The sequence below is a fragment of the Crocodylus porosus genome, unplaced genomic scaffold (assembly GCF_001723895.1).
Source record: "Crocodylus porosus isolate Cpor-Errol unplaced genomic scaffold, CroPor_comp1, whole genome shotgun sequence".
NCBI classification, from domain to species: Eukaryota; Metazoa; Chordata; order Crocodylia; family Crocodylidae; genus Crocodylus; species Crocodylus porosus.
The window spans coordinates 76,114,427-76,122,047 of NW_017728948.1; the positions used below are offsets into that span (position 1 = coordinate 76,114,427).

The window sequence follows — 7,621 nt, forward strand, 5'->3', positions numbered from 1 at the left end:
GCCTGGCAGTGCTGTCGGAATGCAGCCGTGCTGTTTCCAGATCCAGAACTTGTAAGTGCAGAGCATCATGAGAACTGCATGCTGCAAGGTAGACAAGGCATCATGAAAACATCATGGTGCTTCATGCTACAAGGTAGACATAACCTAAACCTGATTTAAGAAATATTTCTTAAAAGGAAGTCTGTTGAAGAACTGGGAAATAAACCTACATATCCTGACTTTCTATCTTGTGCTTCAATCTCTAACCCCACATATTGCTCTATTTGCTTAGACTCCAATATGATCCATCACCAATAACCAGTAGTAGAATGTTCTTTCTTAAAACACTGGTTTTAGAAGGGGCAGTTCAGAAAGTGGTATAATGCCAAACACTACTAATTACCAGTTAGGAATTAGAGTGATTTGAAGACTTTCTCTACCTGACCACTAAAACCAACACACAGGGTGTTAAGCTACATTCCCTGCCTCCCTCCCCCATTTCCAAGACAGTGCTGGGAACAGGGCTGAGCTGTCAGTCCATCCCTGCTCCTGACACACACTGACAGACATTAACAAGTTCTTCACTTGCCCAGTCCCCCCACTAGTCCCAGGTTCATCCTTCTTCAACACAGATCTGCAGTATTCCTTATTAGGTTATACCAGTCCCTTGTACATTCATACTACCCATTTTTTCTGGCACTTCCTTGCCTGGCATATTCTAGGATCTCATCTGGCTGCACCACATTGGCATCTCATAATTATCCAGTGATCAATTAGAATATCCAATTCTCTCCTCCTCAGTCATTTCCAAATGAAGAGCTCCCAGTCAACAGCAGAAGTTCTCATTAGTCATCCCTACACGCAGGAGGTTGAATTTGTTCAATTGTTGAATTTCATCTTGTTTCCATTACCCCGGTTCTCTAAGTTTTGTAGTTCTTTCAGAACGATTTTCCAGTCAGATTGGGCTCATCTCTGTTATGGACAGAACGTTTGGAGATAATTAAGAGCTGATGAACAATTCAAAAAATAATAATAATAAAAGGACTGCAATCTGCCCTAGATCCAGCTCTTTAGCCCCCACTGACACCAACAGAAAGAGGGGCAAATGTCTTTACATTAAGGAAGTTTTCAGAAGTACTCCACATTGGCTTTATTCTCTATTGAAGCAACCGGTTCCATCACCTGAGGTGTAGCCCACTGCGTGAAGAGTTCTACTGATGGCCTTAGAAATAATGTATTACTCCATACAATCATGTCCCTAGGATGGGTGCTAAGAAAAAGGATCTTCCTCTGGGTTGGAGTTATATTACTTAGTATCTGTATTCCACTGATGCTTAGAAGCTAGGTTTCAAAGTCCATTCTTTTAGATTACAAACTCTAAGTACAAGGCTAACTAGGTAAGGTAGACAACAGCTTTTCTACACAGTTTCTACATGGATACAGTTAACTTAGTTTGAATCAAAATTATTTAAATTGGTGCCATAACTTCTAATAGACTCTCCTATTTATTATAAATGGTTTACGTTAGTTTAGCTTAAATTGGTGTGTGCCCACCTAGGAAATTGTATCAGTTTAATTAAACAAATTTCGTTAAATAAATGCTAAATCTGTATAAACCACCTGAAAAAGACAACTCTGACATGCTTCCCCACTGTCCATAAATTTATCAGTCTGTAAAAAAAGACTAAAAATGCTTGTGCGTAAAGTGTGTAGAAAAGAAAAAAGAGCTGTCCAAACTGCAAGCTTGTTTGAAAAAATCCATTATCAGAATGAGGCTGAATGCAAGTACTGATGGATGGACAGACAGAGCAAAGGAGTGCCATCTAGTGCCTCAGCAGGAGTACAGCTTAGCATCAGGGCTTGGTGATCCACAGGAGCCTCTGTAGATAGCACTCTTCCCATCCCCCAGCCATGTGCTGCTGGTGCATCTTGTCAGCCATTGTCTGCCTGTAACGCGACTCACCCAGAGGCAAGCAAGGCCTGGGTTTTAATGTTTGGCTATCAGGTCACTTTTGGCTGGTATAAGTGATACAGCCCCTGGACAGCATCCCTGGGTGAGTTTCCCTTCCTGACAGACTGGGCTAGCTGGTAGCTCCCCTGGATTGGTTTGCTAATGACTGAGACTATTTGGGTCCTATTCCATGTTTAATTATTACATTCTTCTCTAAAGCTGTGTACTTATCCCTTTGTGGTGAAGTTTGTTCACCTTGGAACACCCAGTAAAAATTTATTTTCCCAGGTTTCTTCATGGGGGCTTGAGCCAGATTTAGAAAGTTGGTGTTAGAACCCTAAATTTGAACCTGGTCCTTGTTACTGCTTCCAGGGCCTAGTAGAAGGGTTACATTTACATTATGTAAAATGTATGTCTATAAAAAGTTTGTTTGTCAGTAAGAAAAATTTGGAGGGGGGTTGGCATAGAGAAACTAATTGGTTTACCCTACGTTACACAGTAGATCCAGTGGCAGAGCCAGGAACAACATCTAATTCTCATGCTATTCAATACATGCCCTTAGCCACCAGTCCATGCTGCCTTCCTAATAAATGAGAAAATGAAGGGTAGAGATGCATCTTAACTGAATCAGAGATGCATAAGTTTTCACAAGTGTAATGGAGACCCCACCCCATTACTAGGAAGCCTGGGAGGTTTAGGGTTTGCTTGCTCTCACTGCTACCCCACCCTTCCCCTTTACTTTCTTTCTCTGCTCTCACTCTAGACACTGTGGGAACAGCCTTTCCTGTTTGGTTCCCTATGGTGGCTCTCCCTCTTCCTCACCCCCGCTCTCCCTCCATCTCTCTCCCTATATACCCACTCCTTCCCCTTTACCTTTATCATGTGGTTTGAGTTAATTGGCACCCAGGTGTTGTTCCAGTTCATGCACAGGCTGGGAATGTGAACAAGAGGGCCATCGGGTCCAGGTGCAGATAGACCCTTAAGACTTGACTGGTGGAAGTGAAGAGTCAGGTGATCCAGAGCACACTGCATAAGCCCCTATCAGAATCCAGAAGGGGAGGCTGACTGTGGGAGCCACCAGGGATGGAACTCTTTCTGGGACCAAAGCCTCAGCTGTGGGGGGGGGGGAGGAAAGGGGCAGGGTTGACATAGAGCCCACCAGTCAGGAATGAGGTAAACCCCTGCAGGATATTGCTGTCTGCTGGGGCAGACACTGGCATTGTATGCTCTTCAGTTTGTTCCCCAGAGGACCAGGCTGTGGCTGAAGGACAGACTGGGCCACAGAAGGGGGTAACTGGGGGACTCCCTGAACTTTAAGTTCAGCTGAGCAGGCAGAGAGTAAGGTCTGGGATATGTTCTGGGGCCACTAGTGGTCAAAGGGTGAATATTACAAATTCTGGAACCTGGGGTCGCAAAGCATTACCAAAGCTGAGCCAGGAGCCAGCGGCCCTGAACAGTTAGCCCCAAGCTAGAGGGCAGGAATACTGAAAGGGAGGAGAGGATGAAGGGTATGGACTCTAAAGGCAGGCACTGTCAAATCCCAATTTCAGATTCAAGGCCTTAAAGAGTGGTGGCAGAGACCAAGATGCCTTCCTTGACCATTGCCCTCCCCAAATGACTATCAAAACTTTAACGTACATAGGAGCTGAACAGCACCACCCCACTGCTCAGGGCTTCCCAGTCAAGTTCAGGGAAGATGGTGGAAGCCCCTTGGCCTCAAATGGTCAGTGCTTAACACCCTATATGGACTGTCAGTCCCACCTTTGGCCCTGAGGAGGCTTGACAGATGTCCCTGTCAGCCAGTCCCAGATCCAGCAAGGGATTGTCAACACTATACCATGTAGCTGATGGTCATTAGTCACCCAGATCAAAGAGAGTGCCCTCAGGTGGTGCTCTAATTCAGAACATGAGAACCCACACCATTTTCCCCAAGCATATGCCGCTTCTATATTGTGTAACAGCAATTATAGCTGACAACTGAAACTGCCGGGGGGCAAAAAAAGGGCGGGGGGGGTTTGCCATGGATGATCTAAGGTGCTGGCAAGACACCCAGGGGGCTGGAAAACCACTCCCCAGCTGACCACACTGAGAACCATATTTGGGGACCACCTCTAATATCAGCCTGCAGTAGGAACCATGGGCAGATACTAGGCTCAACCGTGCTGCAGTCTTTAACTAGATCAAACTAATTCTCTATAGTTCCATGAGATAGTTAAAGGAAGATAATTACACAGTCTTTTGGCCAAATTCATATTCTGCTGATTTCAAGAGAGCTGCACTCACAGCATCAGCAAAATTTGGCACATTGTTTGCTCCTCCCTATTAAAACAGGTATGTGTTAGAGCTGTGAGAAGCAGGCCCTATTCAGTTCAGACTTGGATTCAGCCTGAATCAGGGACAATGATTCTATTTGTTGATTCAGATCACTGCCTCCGATTTGATTCAGCAGAATCCAAATCTGAAGATTCAATGCTGATTCGGAGAATCAGCAATTCGGACATAGGCACACCTTTAAAAGTTTTTTCTACATACCTCAAGGTACCAGCATGGCTTGTGAATGCTGCAATTCCGGGGCAGATGGAGCGTCCCAGGAGTGCGGGGGTCACCCTCCATGTGCTCGGTAGCAAACCCAGAAGTAGACCAGAAGTACAAGAAAAAGCATTTAAAGCTGTGTCTATGTCCAAATCACTGAATCTTTCCAAGCTGATTTAGAGGGTTCCAATTCAGTTCAGAAAGATTAAAGGGTCCTCTGATTCAATTCAAATTTGGAGATTCGGCCACCAAATCGGACCACATCTCAGCTGAATCGAATCAGGGACCAAAGCTTCACACAGCCTTAGCATGTATATGATATTTTCAAGTTTGCTGAAGTGGGGATACCAATTTTTTTTGTTTTCTTTTTAGGGGGAGAGGAGCAATCATTAAGATGAACCCAAGGTAAAACCTAAACATTCCACAACTTCAGAAGTGGATCTGATATCTGTAGTCATTTGAAAAACCAAAGCACTTTATCTCAACACCTCTCAGCTCTGGAAATGTTAAGATCCAGATAAGACCTCTGTGCTCTGAGCCCATCACTAGGTGTTTTTTTTCTTTCTTTCTTTTTAAAGACCTGGTCAACAAACCATTTTGAATACTATGGTCCATTAGTTAAGTCTGTCTGTCTGAAATGCAAAAATAGTCATTTCTCAGTCTGAGCTTTAAAATAGCTCCTCCCTACCTCGAGCAAAATGTTTCCAAGCTGTGAAAGATGTTTCTTTTCTTGCTCTTTTTTTTTTTTTCTTAATGTTTAATTTTGGTTTGAGTAGGCGATGTGGTTAAGGATGATACAGCCAGGCACAGGAGTTCAGGTCATATAGCAGGTCTTGGAATGGTTATAAATACCTACAGAAGGAGTTTTATCTTTTATGTTTCAAGGTGTCACATGTATTGCTCTAAAACTGTTTACTACTTATTATAAACATAGAGGCAGATTAATAAGTGTAATAAAGGTAATTAGATTGAATTTCAATTAGCATGGGTTTATGGAGGATAGACCTTTTCAATCTAACTGGATACGGTTTTTTTTTAATATGACAAGATTGTAATCTGTCTAGCAGAAGTCAGACAAAATTGAACCCAAAATAAGATGCGAGTATTTAACTATGCTGGTAATCAATTATTGGAACAACTTATCAGGGTGGTGGTAGATTTCCTGGCTGTCAACATTTTTAAACCAAGGTTGGATATTTTTCTAAAAGATTACTCTCACCCAAATGGGTGTTATTTGCAAGAAGTCCTGTGCTATGCGAGAAATCATTATAAATGATTGCTAGTTGACTCTTCTTGGCTTATAAGTTATGAATCTACTAAAATAAAATTTCAGAACACAGAAAAGCTTAAGTCCAGCTCACATTAGAAATGGAGCAAAATTAAATCCTCTCTCTAAAGACCCCATCAAGCTAAAAGTTATATTGACATTGCTCTGTCTTCTAAACAGAGCTCCAGGAATACTTTACAGCAAGAAATGTATGCGATTCATTTTCCTCTTTCTCTGCAGTTTTTTTAAGGAAACATCACAGTTTTTAATTATTCGAAATAATTTGCTGTGTAACTCTAGCAAATAACTCAGTATGAAAATTTAAGTTGATATTTGACATTTGCATTTAAGTTCTGTTGGTTAACTTTAATTGGGCACCAATCAGATAGAACATTTCAGTCCTTTGTTTTGACTAGCATACCTCTTAGATTCTCAATACAAAATCAAAATAATTCCCATTCATTTTCTCTGATACTTAAAAATCCATTGATGCCACAGAAGTTCCTATGAAGAAGAACATTTGCTAAAAAAATGTATTAACACAACATGGGTACAAACACAAGGAAAGCAAATGCATTAGAAATCTGAATGAAAATGTTCTGAGTCTTCACTTGGTTTAATACTAATAAAATGTTGCTCATCATAAGCTTAGTTTATCTACATGGTGGTAGATAAATGGTGTGGTTCATCACAGTATTAAATCACATATTTCCAGCTGTCATCATATTTACTTCCTAATTTGTTATACCAAAACCAAAACCTTAGCATTTTGTGTGTTTTTGGCTCTCTTTTGATACCTGTCCTCTGTTGAAACTGACTTTAAGTAAGCTGTATGACTCACTAGTTGGAGATAGGAAAGTATCCAGGTATAGCACTTGACATATAACCTGCTGCTTATTGCCAGCGTAGGCTAACCAGCTCATTTATTTCTATATGTACATGTGGTAGGTGACTCAGACCTACCAGTTTCCAAGGACATCTGGAGGAGGGATACATCAACTTTCTACACTATTTCTTAAGGCTTCCTTCCCCACCTACTGTACAGCTGTTATTTGTTAAAGGCAGTGCCCTCCAAAGGTTCAGTTCATTCAAAAAAATTCAGGTGCATTTGCTGTCAGAAGTACCACAGCAGTCACAAATGTATCATATACGGGTACATTTGGCTGATATATCATTCCCAGTAAATCCTCTGATAGCCAGTTTTTTTAAATAAAACTTCTTGTGCTTTCAGCATACTAATGAACTCCCAGCGAGGGAAATCTGCAATAGTATATAATAAATTCAAATCATTAGCAGCTTATAGCTGAGGGGTAGATTTTTAAATGTATAAATAGAAAATGGAGACCCAAAACTTCTGATGTGATCTGGACAACAGAGTATCCCAGGGACTATGAAAATCTCCTTTCAGCATTTTCTCCACAGTATTATAAGTACATTTGCCTACAGCCCCTAAAGCTCCTTTGTTACAAAGCCACTTTAAAAAATCTTACAGGTATTTATTAAGTCATCCAACACATGCATAGCATTATGAAGGCATTTTTGCAAGGGAACCTTTTAGAAGATATTCCCTTCAGAATACCTCAAGTGAATTAAGGTCCAACTAGTTATAAGAACTATACATTTCAAACTTCATACACAGCAATACTTATAACTTCTCATAGATAGGGTGTACTTGATATAAAAATCGTGGTTCGTTTCTCGGGAGGAGGGAAAAAAAACTTTAGCTACAGACACACTCTATTAGCAACACAAAAGGTATATATTTGCAAATAGGGTCAGAGAGAGAGACAAAAGATCAAACACTCTGCTGCCCCCGAGGGAAACTGCCCAGCTGGCTTTATCCCCTCTCTCCTGACCACGTGTGCAGAAGGAGGAACTTTTACAACTCATTT

General features: G+C 41.5%; 1 long non-coding RNA gene across 1 annotated transcript in view; it reads right to left on the reverse strand.

Moving 5' to 3' along the window:
* Nucleotides 1-924: 924 nt before the first annotated feature.
* The window catches only part of LOC109322387, an 11,944-nt gene continuing 5,247 nt past the window's right edge, over nt 925-7,621 (reverse strand). Inside the window, exons 2-3 of the long non-coding RNA XR_002104375.1 lie at nt 2,804-2,968; nt 925-951 (exon numbers count right to left, since the gene is read on the reverse strand). This is a non-coding gene — a long non-coding RNA (uncharacterized LOC109322387). The remainder of the gene's footprint in view (nt 952-2,803; nt 2,969-7,621) is intronic.